The sequence below is a fragment of the Coturnix japonica genome, chromosome 2, assembly GCF_001577835.2.
Source record: "Coturnix japonica isolate 7356 chromosome 2, Coturnix japonica 2.1, whole genome shotgun sequence".
Lineage (NCBI taxonomy): Eukaryota > Metazoa > Chordata > Aves > Galliformes > Phasianidae > Coturnix > Coturnix japonica.
In genome coordinates, this window is record NC_029517.1 from 98,843,109 (window position 1) to 98,866,621 (window position 23,513).

Below are 23,513 nucleotides of genomic sequence, written 5' to 3' on the forward strand. Positions count from 1 at the left end.
TTCTTTGAACGTCAAGTCACTGTGCCTTGACAAATCAAATGCTACACTTTATGCAATATACAGTTAGGAAATTTTCTATCATTCAGAAAAATTAATAGAATTGTCATTAACTGAAAACAAAACAAAGAATCTCATGAGTAAAGCAATTGAAAACAAGGATTGAACGAAGCAAAGCAAAGAAATTAAAACAAAACCCAGCTAATCTGAAATAGAGCTGTGGTCCAATTAACATTTCAGCATATATAAATTGATAGAATTAATACTCCTTATAGCTAAAAAACATGGCTATATTTCTTTTGATACAGTCTCACAGGTTCTACACAGAATTAAAATTCTTACAAAATTATCCATATCCATTATAGATAACTGTCTAATTTGGAAGTACACCTACAAATGGAAAGCATCTCAGTGGTGAACACAGCACATAGAGGTTGACATCAAAATTGTATGCCATATGCACTGGATTGCTCCACATCCAGTAAAATATATTCTTTGACTTTTGTTTTCCTTTGTTTGCCTTTGACTGTCTGCTTTAAGATTTCCCAAGTGTTGCTGTATGGCTAGTAGGAACAGATTTTTACTAAACAGTTTTTGAGCTACCAGAATGGTGGAGCAGCAGCTACCCCTTCACAGTTGTCAGTCCAGGTACTGCCCATTGTGCTTTGCAAAACTACTTCTGACTGTCATCTTGAATCAGAATTCAGCACAGACAACATAAATTAGTGACATGATACAACAGAAGCAATGTTTTGCAAATGCAATGCAGAACACACCCAGTGTACTTAAAAATGAGTTATGAAAGTGTTACGAAAGCTGACTGCTACTAATTAAGTCTACCACTGTCTGGTAGACCGGAAATGCTAAATTATTGAAGCCATGGTCAATATGTAGTTGTAAAGAAAGAATCACTGGTTAACTATTAATAAAAGGGGGTGATCATTATGGATTGAGACTTAAGTTCTGAATACTGCTCAGCCATGAAAAGAGTCGTGTTAGTATCTTACTTGACTTGTTTGTAAGAGACAACTTTGCGGTATTTCACCATGACTTACCTTTGATTGTCAATGAAAACTGAGTGTGCTTGAGCAACACTGGTGCTACATCTCATAGTACTGATGCAAAGTGTTCATCCATCTCACTCATATAAATCAAGGCATTAACATCAAGCAAAAAGAATAAGAGCCACAGTTATTTAAAACTCAGAAAGACCACTAAAACAATTATCTTGAAAAAGTTAATGTGGATTTATGTCAGTTGTGGATAAGACCAACACATCTATCTTTTCAAATTCAAGGGCTGGTCTGAAAATAATGTTTCCTATTTTATTATGTTGTCCCACAATGTCAGATGTAGGTGGTGGTACTACGGCAGTAGAGGTTGAACTTTCCCAAAAACATTCCATTACATTTTGCTGCCATGAGACAAGAGGAAGGAGAGGGGCAGTCTGAAAGAACAGTGCCTGACAAGGAAGTGTGTACGAAGCGAAGATGTATCATTGAATGTCTCTACACAGAAAATAATAATAATAATAAAATGACACCTACTGACATTCATTGATGCCTAATGAACATTTCTAGAGTCCAAACTGTGGATGTGAGCTGTGAGGTGGTGGTGCATTTCAGCAGTGGCAACAGCAATGTGAAAGATGTGAAACATTCTGGACAGCCATACAGATTTAATTCATTTATTTATTTAATGAGCACAACATGTGGGCTCCTTTTCATCGCTGGCAAAAATATATAGCTAATCATATTCAATATGTTGAAAAATAGTTCTTTGTAGCTGAGAATTTGTTGTTATTCTGCTCTTTGCATTTGTTGTAGTTTCAATGGAGATAAAGAGAAGGTATTACTTGCATATTGGCTTTCCTATTTATACTCACATGAGCTATGACAGTATCTAGAGTTTCTTTGTAAACAGAAAATCCTTAGCAGGAAAATAAACTCATTTAAAACAAACAAACAAAACAACAAAAAACATATAACTAATATAAAGCTTGTCATAAGACATTTTTCACAAGCTGCTGAAGCTCAAAGGTGTTTGGAAATTATGACTAAGTATCTTGTCACAAGAAGGCACAATAAGATCAGAAGTGTCCACAGAAGGCAGCATGTATAATAGTTGACCAATTCAATCATCACATTCAGTCTTCATTCGCAATACTTATAAAGAAAATAAAAATAAAAATTTAAATTAAAAAGTAACTAGTTAGATATTTGTGTATTTATTTGCGCACAGTATAATAAAACCATTTATGAGTTTATAATCTTCACATAGCTGCATAAAAGCTCTCTCTATGGATACTAAATGTTTCTTTCAAACATTTCTCTACTTGTGCAAAGTGAATGGGTAAGTCAATAACTTTGTCCCACGGAATCCTTCTATTTAAAAAGTTGATACTACGACATCAGAGGGATAGGCATTCCATCCTTCAGGGTAAGGAATTAGAATTGATTTACTTTAATTTTCCTTTGGAAGTGTGAAAGCAGAGATTTCAAAGAGAGTTCATCTCTGGAGTGTGTTCATTATCTGTCCCACCTCAGCTGTGGGAGGCTGAGCTGGAGAGCCCGCAGACAACCCCTTGGTGTTTGCATTCCCATAGTTCCTCCTCTGCAATTTACTTATCACAGCAACACTGAAGATGCAGAAGATCAGAAAGACAGTAGTCATCAGAAGGCAATAAACGTTTCCCCACCGTTCCCACAGTCAGCCATTAGAAGCTGGCATCATTTTCTCTGATTAATCAGTGAACTAAACAGCCAATAATGTTGTTCTTAATGAAGTATTTTAGAGGAGCCCGTTGTGTCCAGCGGTGCTTTGGAGACTGTTCCAAAGGGCTGTGTGATCTCAGGGTAAATGTAGAAGGCCCATCTAGTCACATCCCCATGTGACTGACTGTAGGAAACCTGCTTTAGCAGGGGAGTTGGACTCAAAGATCTTGAAACGTCCCTTCCAACCCCAACAGTTCTGTAGTCATTCTTCACTTTTTTAATGTAGCAGAGCAGAAATTAGCATAATGTGTCCAGTCCAGCAGGCATGCAGTAAAGCTGTATAAAGTCTGAATACAAAGCATGAGACAAAGAATTTGTAACATCTATTTGAGATAGCAATTTGGTGTTGATACTATAAAAATATCAGTGAAAAATAGTCCCAGGCAACTTCTGCTGTTTTGGACTATGAGATGAAGGGAATGAAGTTCACACTTCCATTAGTGATTAAAGTAGTGAGATGCTTTCGAATTAAAGAGATGGTATGGAACTTAGGTGAGATTTTTTAAAAGACAGTGAAAATGACTGTGGTAATTTTTAATGGAGCTGCAGGGGAAGCAACAAAAGGAGTGCTGTTAAATACACTTCTGAAATGGTGTTCAGTGCTTTAAGGCAGGAATACTATGTGGAGGAAATAAAAATCCTCTACCAAACTCAAAATCTATCTTCTGTCACTCATAGTGTTTAAGACTCCATGGCAGAGCATGGACAGTGCCTGCGTTCTGAATTTTACTAAACCTAGAATCCCTCAAAGTAACCTTGCTTCAAAATTATCAGAAGTTGTATATTTTAGTCTGTTACAGACCACACACAATGAATCTGACAAATTATGAAAGATGACACAGTTCAAACTTTATATATTCAGGCCAGGACTACTGGCAGGTTGCTAAAGTTTACCACCAATGAAATAACAGAAGCATTTTAATCACCTCAAAATTGCTTCAGGGTATTCACATACTAGCTTTCCACTTAGTGTCAACAAAACCCACAATGCAATACAGTTGAAAGATGAATAATGTGGACAATTGTTTTCATGATCACTAAATAGTGCAATAGGGAAGTATATACACAGAGGTTAAATGTTTTGCCAGAGAAATCCTCTCTGCAGTGTTCAAGTTGGCATTGTGACAAAGCTAGAGTAAGAAATTCCAGGTGATACTTTTTTGAACCCCTCCTACATGCAACAAATGATCAAAATAACAATATTTAGCAAAGGTCAGAAACAAAGTTAATTGCTGAGTATCAAAAGTAGCAGTTCTGAAATTCAATTCTCACTTACCTTAAACACTACATTTGATGTGGCAAAATAAAGCTGAGGTCCACATTCACTTTTTTAGTCAATCTTTTAGACCCGTGTGTTTGGGTTTGGAGTTCTTGTTTGCTTCTTACTGAAAATAAAGACTGACTGTGGTCATGGCTTAGTATACAGGAGGCAAAACAAATCGGGAAATGATCTATGATATAATTGAATTAGTAACTTCTAAGTCCCTTAAGAAATTACCCCACATAACCTGATTTTCCTTCTCTTAAACACTACAGAATTATATGCATAGTACTCATCTGAAGAAATATACACTATAGATTCAACCTAGTTCTTGATGTAATAGTATAAATGTTTTTGTTATAAATACAATTGAATATTTAGTGAATATTGCTTCTTTTCTTCAAGCCAACAACATTGAGAGTAATAAAAGAACCATATCTGAAGAATCAATCACGCAGGACACACATTTAGAAAGAATCTGCTAACTGTGATTAGAATAGTCTTGGATTTAAATCTTTCTGCTTTGTTACTGTAAAGGTGAATGGATGCCCATGGAAGAGGCGGATGTCCCATCCCTGGAAACGTTCAAGGTCAGGTTGGGCAGAGCTCTGAGCAACACAATCTACCTAGAGGTGTCACTGCTCATTACAGTGCAGTTGGGCTAGATGACATTTAAAGGTCCCTTCCAACTCACATGACTCTATAATTTTATAAATAGTCTTGAATATTGAATGTTTAAAAACTTAGAGATAATTCCTACTACAGATAAAAATCCATACCTGTTTGACTCAGTATTTTTTAGCATATTTTTTTTTCTGTCAGATTTCTCTGATCTGTTCCTCAAAACATTTCAATGTTATGCAGCAAACATAAATTTTACTGAAACTATGATACATTCTTAAGGGTATTTAATTAAAATAATGGGGGAAAGGGCAAATTAATTTAAGCCTAAGTTCAGTCACTTCAGTTCCTCTTGACCTTCTCCTAAACAAAAACAGACTAATTCCTGTGTAATTACTTTGCCATTGGAGGTGTCAATGTACCTCTGAACAATGCTAAGTAAGTGATTTTAATGACTATTTAAGAATCTCTGGGGAAAAATAAATAAATAAATAAATAAATAATAATCTGATACGTCTTGGAACATCTGCATTCATATTCTGTTCCTGAAATTACTATTCACTGTTTACTCAAGGATCAGTTTGAAATTTCAACATCTTAAAAATTAATGAAGACACTAATCAGTTTTGTAAAACATCCAGAAGTTACTGTGACAATAATTTCAGCACACAAAGTATTAAAAATGTGCAGATTTTGAAGACTTATAGTAGAAAAAATTAAATGTTCATGCCTCTTTCTGTAGGTAAATTAGCCAGAAGATAAGTAACAAGGATTCTGCACCCCCTCTGATAAATGAAAAGGGAGAGCTGGCAATAACAGACATGAAGAGATAATGAGCAAGTTTATTTGCCTAATTCTTCACTGAAAGTTAGGCTTCCCATGACTCTCACATTCCTGACCTTCAAGGCAGGGACTGGGGGAGCAAAATCTCCCCACTGTAAGCAAAGAAGAAGTCTGTGAGCCAACCTACTGAGATTAAATCTGCAGGATCTGATGATAGTCCATCCAGAAAGTCCTGAAAGAACAGGCTGATGTAGTCTCCAAGCCACATCGTTAAAAACATCACTACTATCAGACGAAGTGTCTATTGACTGGGAAAAGGGGAACATCCCTTGCATTTTAAGAGTAGAAAGGAGTTCTACAGATTAGTGAATCTCATGTCTGTGCCTGGGAAGATCATGGAACAGATTCTCCTGAAAGCTGTGCAAATGGTCTGTTTGCAGGTTAAAAACTCGCATCATTAAAAGGACTGTTTATGTACTGTTGGATCATAGTGCTCAGTGCCTTCTAAAAATCAAGCCACCAATCTGTCCAAATGTTTCGTAGAAATGTTTGGGGACACCTAATGCAATTAGACATACAGAAGATCTTGATGCTGGGAGAGAATTTCAGTATTGTCATATAATGCTGGTGACACACAGATCAGAGGACAACAGAATCACTGATTTAAAAAATATTGTATTCAATCTATACAGATGTTAGTCTTCCATTTCTTCTAAATTACTCCTTACAACTCTACAGCATATTGCTAACTTCATTAAGAAAATTAAAGATTGAATATAAAGCTTTGATCTTAAAACCAGGAACAATTTGTGAAATGTTTGTATTGGCACCCTCTTATATGACACTGTCACCTTTGTTGATGAAAATATTTATTTATTTATTTATATGCGAGATCAGCAATGTGTGCCATACTCATTACACATAATTTTAGTTTTGGGAGAAAACCAAAACCATTATATCTTTCCTGAAGAATTTTTGGCATGAGTATTTTTTTAATAAAGTCCATAGATATTTGCCATCCCCATGAAACACTATTGCAAAAGAGATTTTCAAACATTAAATTTGTATCTACACTAACAAATAATAAGTCCCAGTAGAAGCAGATACGTAAAAAGAAAAAGAAATAAATTGATTTGTATTGAGGACAGGATCACATTAATGCAAAGTTCAGAGAGAAATGGAAAATTGTGAGTCAGGTCTAGTCTTGTACCATTATAACTTGAACTCATTTAGTGCATTCCTGGTTTGCAATTTTAGGTTTTATTTCATTTAAAAATTCAATTTCTGCTCCAAAACACTGTTCTGTGATGTGAACCAAAACAAGGTTATCAGGGACATTTAGGAGAACCTTCAAATATACTGATTCAAACTAAAAGACTAATATAATAGTATCTAAAAGAAAGTTGCTCATGTACATCCCCATAATATTAGTCACGTGCAAGTGCAGAATCATTTCTTAAGTTTTCTCAGGAAGAGTTCATACTCATTGATTGTGTGAATTGCAAAGTAATAAGCACACGTTTTTTTGTCCATCAAACAAAATCAAAGTCTGCAGGAAAGAAATATGCCAAGCTTGGTGGATAGTAATATTAATCCCAAGCACAGTTTTTAAAAGAAAGCTGCAGATTACAATGTTGATGTTGTATTTATGTCGTATGTGTGATAAACATGTGTACAGTTTATAGACTGCACATATATCTGAGATAAACCAGAATAAGCACAAAATATCTACAGACTGTATGTTCAGTCATTTGACATGTAGACTGAAACAAAATCTACAATTATTGCCACAGATCTTTTGTCCTCATAGTTTTGAACATCTTTACATCCTGTTCTGACATATGGGACTACAGATATTTTAAGAAGACAGTGAAATTGCTTGTTTCCACAAGTTCAAATTTCAATAGACTGTGTATTCGAAAGTCTATTTTTTCCCATGACTTTAGAGAGTAAGGTAGAATTTTGAAGCATTCTTCCATAAAGTAAACTTGTCTATTTCCATTATCTACTAAAGCTTATTCTAGGTAACCTCTTTATATTGTCGAAAGGAAAGGTATGACAGGTAAGTTTATAATGTAAATAGATTTGAGAATCTGATAGAAAGAACTTTCACTGATAAATTTTAGTTGGCTATATTCATCTGCTGTTCTTCATAACCCTTTCATATAAAACAACTCAAATTCAGTCATCCTACATCCAGTTAGAGAAATGAAGATCTCCACTGGCTTCTACAAATAACAGAGAACATATGAGAGCTACAGGCCACAGTCTGGTAGCAATGACACTAAATTATATGTCATGCTGGTTAAATAAAATCTTCTTCAATTAGAACCAGTTATATTTAAAAGAAATGGACAGATGTGTATTTTGTGCTGGGTTTTATGCAACCATCTGACCTTGTAATTTCCAGATAAAAGTTTCACTTAAAATTCTCATACTGAGATTCTACGGTATTTCAAAGACTTGTGCTTTCCTTTTTTCTTTTATTTCCCCATGTACCTATGAGATAGATGAAGTGCCCTCAGCACTTAAGTTTGTTGATGACTAAGGAAAGCTCAATTTTTACATAGCATAAAATCTATAACACTGCCAAATAAACCCTTAATAAATTCATTCTTTTAAAGACTGTTTTACAATTAATGAAATGATATCTTCAAAACCATTTACAGAAAGTCAGTATTCTGCAACTCAGCAAACTTTAATGATACAATTAAACCATAACATTGTTTTTCAGTTAGAAGCAGTCTTTAACTTCAACCCATAAGACACTTACCTTTTTACTGTCGCAGAAGAGCTTGCAAGAAACCAATATTGTAAAGCAGAACAGGGACAAATACACCAGGATTAAAAAGACACTGAAAATTCAAGTAGGGATCACAGCAGCACAAAAGGAGATGGATAACATCAAGCAAAACAGAGAGTACCACATAGGTATGTTAATTAAAATAATAATAATAATAAAAAATCTGGAAGGCATGAAGGAAGACTAAACTGAAACACATCACAGGATTTATTTTAGCTGAATAGTCCTGTGCACATGTGTAAGTAGTGAGTGACAACATGAAGTCTCTAAGAAATCCACAAATATTATTCTTTTTATGAAAGCATACAGCATGACTTCAGAGATGGACAGAATCTTTCCAAAATCATTTTGGTAATTTCTTCTCAAGAAATACGTTAATTTCTGATAATATCTTAGATATTGCCATTTCAGTTTTTAAATGTCTGATTTACAGATCTGAAAGTTGCAGTTTGAGAAAATTATTGCAAAAAGAAATGCAATGCTTTTCTTTATTTCTTCCTACAACTCCTCAGTGCAATCTGTTTTGTTTTGTTTTTTTTTTCATATTCATATTAACCACTTAAGAATCTCCTTCCATTAGCTCATTAGTGCAAAACCTGTCTCATTGGCTCAAAAATCTGTTCAATTTTCCCTTTTATATTTTTACCTCTTCAAACTCTCTTGAAGTTTTTGTCTGTTTTCCTTTACATAATTCCAGTTTCTTAATGGTTTACCTCTGGGGCATTCTGAAGACATCTTTCATATAATAAGCCCAATCCTTACATAACCCTGGATGATTGCAAAGTTACTGAGCTTCATGCCTGTGTGCAATAAATCCCATGAAATCAGGTGCACCAGATTACATGCAGGAAAAAGTGGGCTAAAATTTGAAAATGGGGCTAAACTAACTCAGGACCCAAACCCATATACTGGTGTGGTGGATTTGGATATTTTTTGGAATATAATCTGGGGTAGCCTATAGCCTATGTTTTCCTCAGATAAACTTTCATAATTCAAGATTGCATCTTTTGGGAAATAGACATATCAACTTTAAGAACAGATCTACTGAAATCAGGAAAAGAACTAACTATTTGAGTTTTCTGTTTTCTTTGTATAACTCCCATTGCTGACTGGCTGTCACTTCAAACCAGTGACTTCCATATTAAGGGAACAGGAATGTTCCTAGAGGAACAGAATCATAGAACCATCAGGGTTGGAAAAGCCTTCCCGGATCATCCAGTCCAGCCATTTGTTTATCACCAATATTTCACCACTAAACCATGCTCCTTAGTACAATACTTAAATGTTTTTTAAACACCTCCAGGGTGGTGACTCAGCCACTTCTCTGGGTAGCTCATTCCAGCATCTGACCACTGTTTGGAAGAATTAATTTTTCCTAATATCCAGCCTGAACCTCCCCTGATACAACTTGAGGCAATTCCCTCAGGAGAAATGTCTGAATCCCATCTCACCACAACCTCCCCTCAGGTAGGTGTAAAGGTCTCCCCCAAGTTTCCTCTTATCCAGAAGAAACAATCCCAGTTCTCTCAGTCATTCCTCATAAGACTTGTGCTTCAGAGCCTTTGTCAGCTTTGTTGATGTTCACTAGACACATTCTAAGGCTCCAATGTCTTTCATGTAGTGAGGGGCCCAAAACTGAATGAATATAGCATGCAGTACTTCATTTACTTGAGTTTGCAGAAAACTGTGTGCTTCATAACAACATCTTCTGCTCTTATTTCTTGAAGATATAGAAGTACCTTGTACTTGTCACTTTATGTCTCTTCGCCTCTCAATGGGAGTGTACATCACAGAGTTAATCCCTTTACCTCTGCAACCTATTGTATGATACCTGATTTAGCAGGGAAATTGGGCTTGATCTCATAAGGTCCCTTCCAACCTCGGCAGTTCTGTGATCCTGTAATTCCTGTTGCCCTTCTACAGAAGATCATTTAGGAGCCCTGTGAAAGCTTGCAATCTATATAGAACTGTGCCAATCAGTATGTTTATAGAGAAGCTTCAAATTTTTGGTAATGACCTGGAACTCAAAAACAGCTTGACTTATTTTCTTCTCACTTAGGAAACAAACAAACAGACAGACAAACAAACAAACAAACAAAAAACTCAAAAAGCAGCCAAACAAACCAAAAGCAACCAACCATTCATTCAGAAAAAAAAAGTCCCCCCAAAATGAAAACAAAAACAAACAAACAAACAAAAAACTCAAAAAGCAGCCAAACAAACCAAAAGCAACCAACCATTCATTCAGAAAAAAAAAGTCCCCCCAAAATGAAAACAAAAACAAACAAACAAACAAAACAGTGCACAAACACTGTTAGGAGTCACCTTGCAAACTAGGTAGCTACACAGTATTAAAACAATGAGAAGGTTAAATAGCTCCAGAGTCTGTGGACTTGAATAAGGAGAAAGCTCATCTGTAATCCTAAAGTATCTGCAGATATTAAATTCTCTCTAAATTGCCACCAGAGGACAAATTGCTCATTCAGTATTATACATGCTATAATCATCACAGTTGCAAACAACAATTATTAAGTCTGGTAAGTGATAAGCAATTTTCTTCAGCTGTAGTTAATGTTTAAAGAAATTTAGATAGGATAGTTTAAGGCTACTAATGGGAAATAAACAGTGGAAGGAAATTCAAAGCAGGAATTACTTTAGCAGAGAAACTTAAGCTGTTTTCTCTGTTCTCAAAAATTACATTTTTTGAAGTTTTTGGGTGGAGGGTTTTTCTTACTATACTACTAGACAAAAAATGAGCATTCAGCACAAGCCTATTTAACAGAGTGTTTGACAAAAATCCTGCAGTATATTGAAGCAAAAATTACTTAGACAATGCTTTGTTTACCTTCTTTTTACTAAACATCTTACAACACTATGTAATATTATTATGGTAAAATAGGTAAAACAACTATTCTAGCTAACAATAAACAAACAAACAAACAAAAAACCAACAAAACAAAACAAAACAAAAAAAACCCAGCACTTTCTTTGGCATTAGATATTCCATCTACTTTCTTTCCAGATTATGAAAGTAGATCTTTGTAGAAATTCTTCTTTGGAAGGTTGCTATACATGTAATATTCCTTGTGGCATTTTGTCTTTAAGAAGACATCAGGCTGGACTTGGATGTTATCACCATTGTTTGCAGAGCATCTAAGCCAAAGACAGCAAACTGCAGTGTAGTTAATATTCTAGGATTTCCATAACAAAATTCAGTCAGATGTCTATACATAAAAATTATAGGTATGGGCTGAATACTAAACATTAGGTTGACAATGATTAAACAAACAAACTAATACATTTTATGATATAATAAATAATCAAAAGACAAAAGGATATGTTCACAATTTAAACTGCAAACTACCACTAAAGTCTTTGCAACTTTTACACAGGTATTATCTTTATAGCATTTATCTCTGTTTCAGAGATCTCAAGAGACTGAATTTGAGTATCAGATAAAGCTGAATATAGTTAACGACCATACCATGCACTGACTAAAGAATCATACAAAATTTTCCCCACTAGACACAGAATTTCAAGCATGAATCCAGAGCAGGAGATTAAACTAAACATGATTGAACTGGTTCATTTTCTGTGGCAAGAAACCGTTTGGTCATCCACTACAGAACTGCTAGATGCTTTTGTTATGATGTCCTGAAGGGAAAAATATTGACAAATGTTATCATTTAGAAGTAGAGTTTCAGTCATGTTACACTAAAGTCCAGTGCTGTACTGTTCTGACCTACACTACGTTTGTATCAGGATGCCTATAAAATATAAATTCATGCGTAGGTAACTGTAAATTCATGCAGAATCAAAATTAAGTGAAAGGATTAACATGGTAGTTTGGACTGGTAGCGCAGTGGTAGGAATGCTGCTTGCAACACCGGAGGCCTGGTTTCAAATCCCCCCTGTGGCACAAGTGGTAGGAGTGCTGCTCTGCTACACAGGAGGCTGGAATCCCGGGGGTTGGACTCGATGATCTCTAAGGTCCCTTCCAACCCGCATGATACTGTGATACTGTTATATTAACTGTAAAAGGAAAAAGAAAATAGAATAATGAAAGTTGGGATTCTAAAGTTCTGAATGCATAAGTAAATGCCATTTTATCTGTTCTTTGTAATACCTTTCTGCTTCTGCTCAGGAGACTGGAAAATTTTCTGATAGTAACTTTTCTTGTCAACACATTTTGTATGTAAACATGTGGAAAGGTGTTCAAGAAATTTATTCTGTGCCTACAGTATACCTAATAATAATTAAAAAACAAACAATCAAACAAACAAAATAAAATACACACAAAAAAAACCAACCTCAAATGCAATTTGGTTGGAAGAAGTGCTGTTTTGCTAGGATGAATGTATAACAGTGTAACATCCAAAGGCTCCCATTCTCAAAGTTGTTATGTAAGAATTTGAACCACCCCAACATTTTACCATTTGCCATTGAGGCATAATTGTCAGTAATAGCAGCACTGGTTAATGCTTCCTTGCCTTGAGATCATGCCATCAGTACACAGTCTAGCTCATTAGCCAAAACAAGGCCTACATTCACCTTTTATACAGACCAGAGAATGTGCTGAGGAGGTAGCACTTGTCAGAGTGTTTATAGGGCTCTCATTTATCAGCTACTACCCTCTGGGCAACAGATACAGTAATGTAGTATACTTGCCATAAGCCAAACCAGATTAAGAAAGTGTTCATTCAATTATCATCTATAATATCTGAAAGAGACAGACAATTACACATTAAGGAAAAAAACTCACTAAAGTGAAAGAAAAATCAACAGTTAAATGATTATGCTGAAATTACATATGAAAGTCCTCTCAGGATGATCAGCAACTTAACAGACTGATCCCACTCACATAAAAGTTTATTGAAAGTCCTACAGGCAATGTTGCTTTTCTGGATGTGAATCATGCTTCAGTAAATTTGCTCATCTACAATACTATCTTTTCTACAAATGTTCCAGGAAAACATATGTACCTCTAATAGTAACTTACAGACCAGACTAGCAAGTCAACCATTTTACAATTACGTGGAACTTCATAAAAGTATATTCTCATGTTTTCCTTCTACTCTTTTTGTAAGCTCTTTTTTTTTTTTTTTTTTTTTTTTTAAAAATAAAGAAATTATTTGTCAACATATTTTTGTAAAAATTTGCAATTTGAGTTGACAACTTGATTTTCTTTCCATTTCTGGCAACAGCAAGCTACTTTCAGCTGTTATTATTCTAAGATAAAGGTCCTCAATTTTTAGTACAATCACGGCTACAAATCCAGTTTGCATTTCAATAATTATACAATCAAAACAGTTTTCTTCATCACAATAAATAAATAAATAACTAAATGAATCCCATAATACTGAAAATGATCTTGTGTGTATTTTGAAGGATATTAACCAGAAGGCATCAAGTTAAATAGAAAATCTGGAGAAATCACAAAAGAGAATAAAAGAGATTATTCAGAGCAAGAGAAAAGAAGCTGAATATTTAAAGAAAGAAAGCAAATAAGATGTGTAAATGTCAGACAGAGAAAAGAATAAAAAGGGTTTAGGATGCTGAGGAAAGAAGGGAGAGAAGGAATTCATCTGGAATAAAATAAACATTTCTGTTATTCTTGCTTTACCAAGAATTCCTAAGAAAATTCATGGAGAGAAAGAATTATGTGACTAATAATTTAGAGGAAGTTTTCATTCATACAGCTGTGAAATCAGAAGTCACATTCAATTGAGAGAGAAAGGGATTGATCAGCATCTGATCAAATGTAAAAGGATTATATAATTTGGCAACAGTTGCTACCATTTGGGGTCTAGAATTACTAGACTTTTGAATTACCCATCAGTTACATGCTACGCTCAGCAAAGATGTACAGCAAGTTGCATCACAGTCTTGCTGACTTCCTTATCAATGATAACTCCATCCCAGTGGGAACTGATTTCCAGCAATTTCTTTGTGAAGCCACAGTCTGTGCAAAGCAGCTAGTCTCAATTGCTCATTTCCTTCACAGGCTGCTGCAAAAAAGCAAGGTAAGGCAACTGCACTTTGTCTCTTCCTTACTTAGGTGATAGACCTGTAGCAAATGACAGTAAGTAGTTACTGGACTGAAGAGGAAGACCTTCTCTGACTCTTGACACTTGCAATTAGAGACATTAAAAATGCTTCTTGTAATCTGGTTTTTTTTTTCAACAAATTTATTTTTCTTATTACTCAGAATGCCTGTATTTTCCTCCGTAGTTTATCAAAACTACATTAAACAGAACATTATTTCAATCCTCTTCTCCTACAGGATAATCTAGAGTGGACATAGAGGTAACTTCATTAAAAAATTAATCTAAAAACTTGTTAATAATTCATAAGTCCTGTGCCGCATATGAAGTTCACATTACACTCTTTTGAAATTAATGCATTTCTCAAGTTCAGAAGCCAGGATAAGCATTTTTCTTTATCAACATCAATGTTACTATATTTTCTTTTAACAATCCTAACCACAGTTTTCAGGAAGTTTAGAAATTCCAGCTCTAATTTTCATGACTGCCCAATATTTTCTGCCCAGTTATCCAGAAGCTGTATGTTCTTCCACTAAATATTAGTGTCATAGGCTGAACTCTAAAATGTAAATACAGTGAACAGGGATCTAGAGTAAATGTCTACAGCACATTAGGAAAAAGATACAGCTCTCCATTTGTTTCTAGACAAAGATTAATTCAGAAATAGCAAACAGCCATAAGAGATTAAGAAAATACTATAGGCAAGCTACCCAAAATAAAAGTACATATACCATTATTACTGTTATGTCCTGCTTAGAAATATCTAGAATCAGTAAACTAGTAGTTCATATTACATCAACACAAGTTATTCTGGCCCTCTTGATTCTTTTAAATAAATAGATAAATAACATTACTAGAAATATAAGGGGGAAAATATTTTTTTGAGGAATATATTTGTTACTTGATTTCGAAAAAAAACTCATTTGGGACCTTTTAAATGTAGAAGTAAATTGTTCTTCCAAGTGTAAGTTTAGAACAATAAAATCAAAGTGAAACAGTGTTACCTTGTCAGTTCAAAAAGGAGACAAGGACTAAGCATACTAAAACAAAATTTCTGTGAGTAAATCATAAGTTTCTTCTTATGGAATTAATTGCACTATGAAAACCCCATGGAAGACATTGAGAATGGATGATTCAACACATTTATCACTTGCTTGTCTATCTTGTTTTACTACAAGAGCAGTTTCACAATTTGAACAAAGTCTTATGTTATAAAGTATGTATATTCAGTATTCTGTATGACATAGTCAGCACATCTATGCTCTCTAAGTATTATGTCTTGAAAGAAAACTTCAGGATTTCCTATTGATATGTAGAGATCGAAACTTAGGTATGAAAATCCCAGAAGAATTCTCATGACAACGGTAAAACAAGTGTATTTTTAATCTTATGTAATTCACTCAGATTTGGTTAGTAATGTCATCATTATTATTATTATTTACCTGAAACAAGTTGCAGTGTATCTTTCTAGACAACAGGGCTATATGTATTGCATATCATAACTTCAGTACAATATAACAAACTTTTTTGTTCAATTTTGGTAAGGAGAAGGAAAAACTCTCCAGATTATTTATTTATCTATTTATTTAATTACTTCTTTATTTTTAGAAAGCAGTGCATTTGTAATGGAGCACACAGAGACTCATAAGCATCTGCCCCAAAAGGTCACAGGTCACATCATTGCTGAAATACAGGTGGCAATTCTGTTCAATGGACAGAAATGATCTCAAAAGAATGAGATATTTGGTTTTACAGAAATGAAGCAGTTCTTAAACAGTTTTGCAATACTTGATAGAAACTGAACAACCAAAGAGATAAAAGAAATTAATAACAAAGAAATAAGATCTGTCTAAACACATTCTGCCTTACAGTTTCTCTTCATTCTCTATCAGTGTCTAAGGAGTATAGCTGTGCATATATTGAAAGAGAAAGAAAAAAAATAGTGGTGTTTTTTGTTTGCTTGTTTGTTTTTGAGGTTCTTGTTGCTGTTATTTATTTTCTAAGAGACTAGATACAGAATAACATGAGCTTAGTTGTGAGTACAATGAAATATGCTGCTAGAAAGACAAGAAAAAATTTTGAAATCTGAGTAATATCCACAACCCTGTGAAAACAACAAAATTTTCAAAAAATCTCTGCAGGGATCAAATCAAGGGCTCATTCCATCCAATATTTTGTTTCCAACAGTGATTGACAGAACATGTCTGGAACAAGGCAAACACAAAGACTAACTACACAGAATATTATTAAAAACTCCTATAATTTCCAGGTCAGGGCCTTCTTAAGACGAGCATTAATGTTCCATAGACTGATTTGATTTGCCTACTATGAAGACGCCCAATTGCTCTTTGAAGGTTGCAAAAAATTTGAGTATCCATTCATCCTGTTACAATAAGTCCTATAGCTTAAATGTAAATCATTTCTGGAGCCATTTGCTTTTGACTTCTTTGAGTATGACTTGCTATGTTTGCGGAAAAATAAACTTGCAATCAGTCCTTATTTACCTTCTCCATGTTCATGTCTTTATAAATCTCTGTCATGTCACCTATTCAATTTTTCTTTCTATACAGAGAAAACCTAGACTATTTAAGTATTGCTTACAGTGGAGAAATTACATAATGAAGTAACCTTTATTGACCCTTTTCTCATACTTACTCAACAATGATGTCATAACTGAAAACTGGTACTTCTATAGAGAATCCCAAAGATGCCCCAAGATCCCATGACACAGGTATTCCAAGTTAACTGGCTGGAAGAAATAGTCAAGGAAGTTCAAAGAAATTAGGACTACTCAGTCCTATAGAAGTTAGTATTGCATTTTCAAAACACGCATTATTTCTATCATCATTAAATTTCATCTTCAATAATAATATCCATTAACATCTTGGAGCAGGTCCAGGGAAGGGCCACTAGGATGATCAGAGGGCTGGAGCACCTCTCCTACGAGGAAAGGTTGAGGGAACTGAGCTTGTTTATCTTGGAGAAGAGAAGGTTCTGGGGAGATCTCGTTATGGCTTCTAGTACTTGAAGAGAGCATATAAACAGGAGGGGGGATGGCTGTTTACAAGGGTGAATGGTGATAGGACAAGGGAGGTCTAGGTTAGTTATTAGAAAATAAGTTTTTCACTCAGAGGCTGGTGACAGGCTGCCCAGCTGCCCCTTCCCTGACACAGCTCCATGTTGCTCCCTAGGGCCCTTTCACTGTCAAAGAGAGCAGAGCTCAGCTGCCTCCTCCTCTGCTCCCTTTGAGGTGCGGCAGACACCATGAGGTCTCCCCTCAGCTCCTCTGCTCTGGGTTGAGCAAACCCAGGGACTGCAGCCACTCCTCATGCATCATGCCCTCAGAACCTTCCTTTGGACTCTCTAAAAGCACTATGTCCTTCTTATGTAGTGTCACTCAAATCTGCACCCAGTGCTGGAGGTGCAGCCACACAGATAGAGCAGAGTGGGACAGCCACTTCCTTCACCAGCAGCGCTGTGCCTGGTACACCCCAGGGTATGGTTGGCCCTTCTGGCTGCCAGGGCACACTGCCAGCTCAGATTCAAGTTGTCACCAACCAGAATGCCCAGATCTCTTTTTTCAGGGCTGCTTTCCAGACCATACATACAGTCAAGGCTACCCCACCACAAGTGCCTCTCCTGATGTTCAGCATGGATATTGAAGAGACCATCAGTAGTCAAGAGAGAGCAAGAGTTTCTCCCTGCAGTATGTGGAGAGAGATTTTAGAAAAGGACAGAGTTTTAGTTCTAATCCATGCAGTTTTATGTGCTTGAGAATACTGAGTAACTTCTTGGTACTTTGTTCAAGTTAAAGCTTGAAGATGAAAACTGTCCTCTCTTCTACCAAGATAAAATGAGTAGATAACTTCTACAAAATGAATTCATGTTACTCAAAACTTCACAATAAAATAAAATAACAGTTTTTAAAATCCACCTAAAGGAAAAGAAGGTCATCTACTATCATTGGATTGCATGTTCATCTGTAAGAGAACCTTCATCTTTCATTCTTTCTTAAGATGCTGACTAGTTAAATCATGCTGCCAGGATCATACTGGCATCATGAGAAATGTGTGAGGTTTAATTAGGCAGCACAGTGCACTATCCATTGTGTGGCAGTCAGGTTCTAACACAGTATTAAAAGACTAAGAAATAGATATGAAAAACTATACTCATCAATCATTCTGTATTTAATAATTTGGAATGCTACACTTAAAAGCCCTCTTCCTCAAAATTATGTATTTGATGCTCTGTAAGTTTTGATTTCACCACTTCTAAAACATTTTATTTTGACATGTAGCAGATTTGTTTAGCCAAATTGTTAAGGGAAAAGTTAGCACAAACCTTATGGAATTTTTTATTACTCCTTTTAATAGTAGGTTCAAAATGGCTTGCATTTATAATCAGTTCTTATTATCTATAAAGATCAACTACAGTTAAGAAGAATTTGAAAGGCAATTCAATCCAGTAAATTGTTAAATTGGTTCTCATCTCTTGAAAAAATTAAACAGCTTAATTTTAGAGACCACATTCTGTAGCAAGTGATGGGTTTTTAAGCACGGTGCACTGCATGCTTCTATATCAGTGATAAAATGAGCTGTCACTTTTTAATGCTAATGGATTTCAATGCTGAGTGACGTCTTGGAGAGATCACTGCTTGTGGTGAAGGAGAACAATGAAAGAATCTAGGTATGGAATTGCAAAATCAAAATATTTGGTTTCATTTAAGGCTTTCCATGTCACTGACAAAGAAGGGACGATCTAGATGACAGAGGAAGAAAGAAGTGCATAGGTCATTAACAGTTTGCAGCGTCTACCAGGTAGAGACTGTGCATAGCATCCGAATATATTGAGTAGAAGTGGTCTCCCTATTAAAATAAACTGTTTTTCACTCATGATGAAAGGGTAGTAGCAATTCTTTTTTTTAAGTCATGATACTTATATTTTTTACTTTATATATAACACTGCCCCTCTATATAAAAAGAAGTTGCCTACTTTCTTCCCTGGTGATTTGTATTAAAGCAGAATGTAAAGAAATGTTTGATTGGGAAAGCAAAGCACTTCTACAAAGCCAAAGAAAGTATTCCAGGTACCACAATGTCCATTAAAATAATAATAATAATAGTAATAATAAAAGTAATTAAAAAAAAAAAAAAGAAAAAGGGTAGTTGCTGGTGAGGACAGCACATCTTTATGCATTTATGAAGAGAAGACGAGAAACCAAGAGCGCATGATTTCTTTAAAAGTCTCAACTACATAAATTTTAAGCAGTAGGGAACTGACAGAGATAATGAGAATATAATGCTACAATGAGAAGTACATATACATATATTAACTATGAAACTCATTAAATCCAAGATACATTTTTATAGAATTTCTAAGGCCTTAGCACAAAGATAAAACCTGAAGAAACATGACCAGGATAATGATAATTAATTACTGCTTTACTGAGGCAAAACAGCTCTGGCTCCTTGTCAGGATACAATAGTCACATATTTACATAAGTCATTAACAGAACATTGTTCCTTCACACAACAAAAATAAATTCCAATCTTTGAATTTCCCTTCCAAAACTCAACCAACAAACATTCTGAAATCAAGATTTCTATTCATGATGGTGGGGAAAAAGAATATGGAAAACACCAGCGGTTCTTCAGGTGCTGTAAAACAAAGGGTGAAAGACATTCCTCATCAAAGTTAATAAAGACTCTCTGTTTGCCTAAGGGTAAATGGCTTGTTCTGATTTTCTAAATAGAAAATCCAGGAAAAATAAGGATGAGGGCAGCACAGAATCAAGGATTAATAGCTTGCAGATGAGAAGATTTGAAAACCTTTTTCTGCTTTTGAATAGACCAGATTTTCTACAATATTAAAAATGTCATTCTGTAACAAGGTTTTAAGAGTGCATGGAGAATAAATAGGTTAAACAAGGAGTAAATAACTATAGTGCAAGGCAGGAAACAGGAATGAAACCAAGCCTCTCTCTTGCCATATTCTCTGTCCTCATAGCTACAAGCTACTTCTCCCAGAAAACTTCCCCAGACTTAGTGACAAAATGGAGTCATCAGGATTCCTGGTGCTGAGAAAGTTACAACCTTGTCCTTAATTGTCATCTGAGAGAAAAGAAGACTGAGACAACCCTGTATTGTTAGCCTTCTTCCTTATCATGAGAACTTAGCACCTATGTTACAATTTACTACTGGTTTGATTTTTTTCTTTATCCATTTAATTACCACGGGTGTTAAACTGGGGCTAGGTATGCTGATAATGTAATGTGTGCTTATGTCTTGTTTAACTGCTAAGGGAAATGAGTAGACCAGAGCAAATGGGAAAATAATCACAGGACAGAAGGCTTTCAAAATTCACAGCAATTCTGAGTAGGTTCAGTTCAAAACACTGAGAAAAGTTTATTAAGGAGATAAAAATTAAGTAATTCTTTCAGTTGACAGTTTTAATGTGTCAGTGTTAGCAAAATTGTTTTCATAAGATGGGGCAGCCCATGACTTTGCCATCTGTGAAGTAAAATCTCTGTAACTGATTTATTTATTTATTTATTTATTTATTTTCCCCCCACCATGTCAGTGTTTCAAATCCAGGATATCAATAAACCTGCTCACCTGACTTTCATACTGATTCTTTCTCTGCCAATAGGCAGTAGGCACCATCTCTAAACCACATTTAATTGCCTTAGGAATCCATAGTAAATCTTTATAAAGTTAATGGCAACAGGGGAGGATTTATACCTTATAACACCTCCTGTTTTGTATGCCTGTAAGCAAAAAAGGAACATTCACTACCAAAGCATTCAGATAGACTGTAAAGACTTAACTCCCTGAAGATTAATAACTATTTATAATTCTTCCCCATAAGAGGTATCCTATAAAATGAATTACTGTTAATTATGGTATCACAAACAAAAGATACTCAATTTGTGCCAGAGTGTTCCAGCAATAACAATATAAGATTAAATTTAATGAGACTTTTCTCTAAGGTCCTAAGCAACAATCCTTTTAGTGGATGTTATGGCAGAAGTGATTTAATTTAAAGTATATAAAATATGTGCAAAGCCTAATACTACTGAGATGGAAAAGCAGAGACTAAAAGGCAAACAGACTTATCATTGACATCTCTCTGTTTTTACTAGTTAGATCGTATTCTTGGGAGATCACCCTACAAAACTAGTATTTTCCTTTGAAAAGGAAATTGAAGTAACCCTTAAATTAAAGAGAGTTTGGTGTTTATTACCTAGTGATAACTTCCTTTTTTTTCTACTTTTTTTCAATTTTAATTACATAAGCACATTAGTGATTCTGAAAATATATGTAACACTACATGACAGAAAGCATTTCCACTGGCAATTCCTATTAATATTTTTCATTATTTTTATATTAACCACATAAACAAAGATTTGTAGTCTGATTTAAACCAGCAAAGGCAATATCATCCTCAACATTCTTTGAAAAGATACATTGTAAGAATGCACTCTGATTTACAATATTAATTATTCCACGTCATAAAAGGTAGTGTATCTTCCTCACACTGATATTGTGTGCTTCACATTTCAATAAGAAATATCTTCTATTTTTATTCATTATTTCTCAGCCAATCTGCAGCGGAGATTTTTATTATTTACTTCAGGTACTGAAGTAAAATAGAGAGATACCATAGAATCTAGACATAACGATGAAGCATCTACTAAAATGACAGCATAACGACTTTAAAATAAGCAAACAAACAAAATAAAAAAATCTGTTTAAATAGGAAATAAAACTGCTTTTTACACAACAGTTGCATATCAATGATACAGCTAAAGACAAATTAAAAAACACAGTATGTAACAAGTAACAAGCAAACCATTAAGAATGCTGAAGGATAAGGAGACTGTTTTAAATCTTAAAATCTAAGCTTCGTATTCTGGTAATGCCAGTGGTATGCACACTTATGGCTACCTTACATCCAAAGGAGTTAAAAATGTTGGTAGGATTTTAATAAAAACTTAATCAGTCTAGGATGAAATATAACATTTTTGTCAAACACCTAAAATATTGCACAGTGGACAGAAACAGTTAAATACAAATATATATCTCTTAAAGACTGCCAGATCAGAAGACAAAAAAACACATTATAGCTGGTAAAGACAATGAATGACTACGAACAGAACAGGAGAGTAAAAAGAATCACTGTAATACAACATCTTCATATCTAGGCTGTGGTTTTTATAATATTAAATAGTCCAATAATTAATTCTGTTGGTTTTGAATGACAGGGTTGTAGTGGTGAGGAGGCTGCATGGTTGGCCTCTGCGAGAAGAACAATGAAGTTGTCCCATATTAAATAAGAACCAGTTCCAAAAAGGACCCACCACAGGCAGACTAAATCAGCAAAGTTGGTTGCACCTCTGTAATAATATATTTTAGAAAGGGTATGAAAATCTTCACAACATCTGAAATAGAGAGGTGAGATTATTAGAGAAATAAGCCCGCTAATACCAAGAATAGTTAAGGATGGAAGGATGAGCTCCAGGTGCTGGAGCAGATCAGACTGTGTACCTATGTGACATTTTCATCTTATTTTCACCTCATTCCTGTGCTGAGGGAGACTAAGAGAGCAGCATTGTTGTCTACCTACTTGTGCTAAACCACATATATGGCAAAAATACAAACACCAAATTAGATACATTTTGGTGTCTTGTATTATTTTTCTACTTCAAATCATTAACTATATATTTCTTTTTTATTACACATAGAATCACAGAATATTTTCAGCTGGAAGGAACTATCAAGAATTATATCATAGGATGGCTTGTATTGGAAGGGACCTTGATGTTGCAACCCCCCTGTTGTGGGCAGGGTTACCACCCACTAGATCAGAGTGCCCAGGGCCACAGCTGGCTGCACTTCTGGCTGCACACAGGACTATCCAAACCCAAAAACACATTTCTGAGAATGATTTCCAAATGTTTGTTGAGCTCCGAACAGTATGGAGCTGTGATCACCGATCTAGAGAGCCTATTCCATTGCTCAACCACCCTTTTCATGAAGAACCTTTTCCTAAAACCCAACCTGACCCTACCTTGACAAAGCTTTATGCTGGGACCTATTGTTGTCACTTCAAAGATCAGCACCTGCACGTCTGCTATAGGAAACAGTGAGGAAGCTGTAAATCACCATGAAGCTGTCTCCTCTTTGCTACAGCAATAAACCAAATGATCTCAACCTTTTATTATACATCTT